At 39.3% G+C, this 4104-nt stretch overlaps 1 pseudogene; it reads left to right on the top strand.

Annotated features, from left to right (window-relative positions):
• The first annotated feature begins 494 nt into the window (after positions 1-494).
• On the top strand, positions 495-3898 carry LOC115686439 (COP9 signalosome complex subunit 4-like; annotated as a pseudogene).
• Positions 3899-4104: the final 206 nt, after the last annotated feature.

Raw genomic sequence — 4104 nt, forward strand, 5'->3', positions numbered from 1 at the left:
TATTGTACCGTGATTAGTCATTATATAGGCTCACCTACTAGTATGTTAAATTGCACGTTATGCCAGAAGATAATTATAATATCATCAACACATCTAGGGGATGACTAGAAAGATATCAAATTATATAATGAATTGCAAGTACAAATGCATGATTATCAAATGCAACACAAATAATTTCTTAATCATATTACTCAAGCTAATATAATTTCGAGACAAACATAATAAACATAAAAGGCACATCCGTTAGGGTATGTTTTTTCGAGCTAAAGTGAAAACAAGAAATCATTTTTTTTCTTTTTTGTCGAAATTTAGACTATCATTTAATTTTTGAAAATTTCTTAAAAAATCGTACGTGAATATTTTGCACTTCGTGAAATTTCAGATATTTCGGATTTAAAAAACAAATCAAATATTGCGGTGTGAAATTGTAATTAAGTGAAAATCAAAAGTGAAAAAACCGAGCAGCGTATAAGAACTTATGAGCAAACGGCAACAGCTACTTCATCTCCACCTTCGCCTTTCATCTTTTACCGGCATCACTCGACGGCGAATTCACTCGCCGGAAGACAAACGCGGTCAGGGTCAGCTCCAGCGGCGCAGTGCCGGTACCTCTTGCCGTCGCCCCCAGAGAGCTAGGGTTTTTCCCTGTCGTTCAAAGGCCAGGTGCAATGGACGGAGCCCTAGCGAGCGCTTCTTCAATCGTGGACCAGAGGCAGAGGATCGAACAGTACAAGCACATCTTGGCCTCCGTCCTCACCTCCAACGACATCGCCCAGGCCAAGAAGTTCATCGATCACAGTTGAGTACTCTCTTTTGGACCCCCCGACAAATTCCCCCTGGCATCTCTTGCTAGCGTTGAAAGCTAATTCGCGAATGCTGTTCTTGTTCTTGTGTTGGGGGGGGGGGCAAAAGAACACTACAAGTGCCATAACTTGTGTACGGCGCTCACTTTGGTGCCATAAGTTTTTTTTGAATCACTTTAGTGCTAAAATTTTTTAAAAACGATCACTTAAGTGCTAAAATTTTTGAAAAACGATCACTTAAGTGCCAACTCCGGTGCCGTACACAATTTTTCGCTGGAAATCCGATGTGGCATTTTTTTTATTAATTTCTGAAGCTGACGTGGCTCGCCGGAGATTGGCACTTAAGTGATCGTTTTTCAAAAATTTTAGCACTTAAATGATCGTTTTTAAAAAATTTTAGCACTTAAGTGATCGTTTTTCCTCCGACTTGGCACCAAAGTGATCCGAAAAAAAGTTATGGCACCAAAGTGATCTCCGTACACAAGTTATGGCACTTATAGTGTCCTTTTGCCGTTGGGGGGGATTTTGCAGTGCTCTCCGATGATGTGCCGCTCGTGGTGTCGCGGCAGCTGCTGCAGAACTTCGCCCAGGAATTGGGGGTTCTGGCCCCGGAGACGCAGAAGGAGATTGCGCATTACACGCTCGCCCAAATACAGCCTAGAGTCGTTTCGTTTGAAGAGCAGGTTGAGTTTTTATCATTCGCTCTCTTGTTAAGCCCCCTGGAAAGCGCAGATGTTGACCGAATTTGATTCTAGAATCTTTTGTTCTCATTGATGACACCTTAATAGATACTGCACCGAGATGAATTGTTTTAAGATAGATCAATCAATTTTGCTCGACCCCTTCGAGCATTTATATTGGAGTAGAGGGTGGGGAACTCCTTCCTTATCCTTTTTGTGATGGTGGTACTTTGATTAATGTCTACTGGGATTGGGATGTATCTAATCCAATAGCTAGTTTCGTGGTTTTGGGGGGGGATGAGGGGGTGCGGCGCGGTGTGGGGTGGGTGTTAGGAAGGGGGGGAGGGGTTTAAAGTTCTTAAGCTTAAATTGTAATGTATTGAAACTGTTGATGGTTGATAGTTACTCCTATCTGAGTGGCAGGTACTAATAATTAGAGAGAAGCTTGCAGAATTATATGAATCAGAGCAACAATGGTGAAAAGCAGCTCAAATGCTTAGTGGCATTGACCTAGACTCAGCAATGAGGTATGGGTGCGAGTTTAACATTCACCTTTATGCATTTAGCTCATGACGTATTTGTATCATCATCTCCATGCAATATTTACTGGCTTTTGCTATTTTATATCTAAATGGTTTAATATCTTGAGTCAGCATTGAATCTTGTCTTATGTCATCAGGATGATAGATGATACTTTCAGATTGTCAAAATGTGTCCAAATTGCTCGCCTATACCTTGAGGTGAGGACCTTTATACAATAACTTTTTTCTGAAGTGAGGGTGGTCAACTTGTGATGCCTATGAACCAACAAATTTGAAATACTAGGGCTGGTATTGGAAAATGTTTCCAGTGAAAATGGAAATGAGAACACCTTTAGTTTTCATCTTCAATTTCTTTGGAAACATGTTTGGCATGTGATATGTGAAAAAGAGAATTCTCTATCGCAATGAAAATTATGCAAACATGTTTGGTTTTTTTAGTTCACAATTGAAATGAATTTGAGAATTACAATGTCCACATCTATCCCATCATACGGTATATTTTATCAAAAAACTGCTCAACAGATAGTATGATCTGAGGTATTAAAGAAGTCGAGGTCATGATGTTTATACATATATGACGTGGAGGAAAATCCCATTATATACACCTCAGTTCAACAAGAAATATTAAGAACTCCAATCCTGAATCATTACCAAAGTCCTCCGGTATACAAACGAAACCTTCTATTGATCCATCTTGTGAAGACCATTGGAAGAACGGCAAATGAATTTTAGATTGTGATGCCGTGCTTCATGTTCTGTTGTTGATTACTTGCCAAGTTATCAGGCAAGCAGGTGATGGCTTTGATCTCAAGCACCAAATTCCAGTACATAAGCCCATATCAAATCCCAGACAATGCTGCAAAGCATCACGGCTAGCACCTCCACAACCCAATTCGTTTAGCACCACTCCATACAGTGGCAGACTCGAGCGATTGAATGTATACTGATTGTTGGTAGATACACCTTAATCCAGTTCTGTCAAGCACAAAACTTAAGGGAGTTTCGGCCACCCTCAATTGACTACTCCTTTGCTCGATTGAAGCTGGATTGTTTTCTTGGCGTAACCTCCAACGAAGATGAAGAAGGAATAATGCACTTCGGTGTTTTCTGCCTGCAAAAGTGAAAACACGAGAAAAAGAGAGTGACATCATTTTGTTGTTTTCAGTCTTGCAGCAAACGAATGGAAATCACTTCCCTGTCCTTTCATTGAAAATCAGTTTTCGAAATCTTGCCGAGCCTATTTTCAGATCATTTTTCATCATGAAAATGGTAATGAAATTTTGGGAATTCTCCATGAACCAAACTGCCCCATTACTTTTTGTAGTTAGTTTATTCATTATGTCATAGCCTTCAGACACATTGCTTGTAGCTGTTATCATGTCGGTTGGGATTGAGCACATCACTTGATATGTGCACGCTTTCCGTCTCTGGACTATCTTTGCAATCTCTAAATCACTAATCTTGAAGTCTTGGTACGTATAGCAATTGCTGTGTTCTATTTCTTGTTTGTTTCAGGATGACGATGCTGTAAATGCGGAAGCTTTCATCAACAAAGCTTCGTTCCTAGTTAGCAATAGTCAGCATGAAGTTTTGAATTTACAATACAAGGTTTGCCCTTGTTTGATGTGTAACAGCAAGGATAACTATTTTAAGCTAGCTTTTGTCAAATTGATTGTTAACTTGTTATGATTTTCTCTTCTTATCAGGTTTGTTATGCAAGGATTTTAGATTTGAAGAGAAAGTTCTTAGAAGCCGCATTGCGGTATTATGATATATCTCAGATTGAGAAGCGACAAATAGGAGATGAGTATGTACAGTGAACAGTCTACTCGTCTTTTTGTGATATATTTGATGTCTATTGAGACTTGATGATCAGATTGAATTCCTTCATTCTCTTTTATGGGTGGAAGCTATCTGGTTTCAGTCATTTTTTCCCATAGATAACGCATATATTATATATATGCCGTTGTCTAACAAGTATTGCAAACCTGTATGTTTTTGGATGTCATTTATTAAAAACCTGTACGTGACAGAATCTTTAACACTTCTTTATAAGTTTGCTATTATTTGAAGGGCCAA

This window comes from Syzygium oleosum, unplaced genomic scaffold (assembly GCF_021117445.2).
Source record: "Syzygium oleosum isolate NSW1041296 unplaced genomic scaffold, Sole_v2.1 Sole_v2.45, whole genome shotgun sequence".
Lineage (NCBI taxonomy): Eukaryota > Viridiplantae > Streptophyta > Magnoliopsida > Myrtales > Myrtaceae > Syzygium > Syzygium oleosum.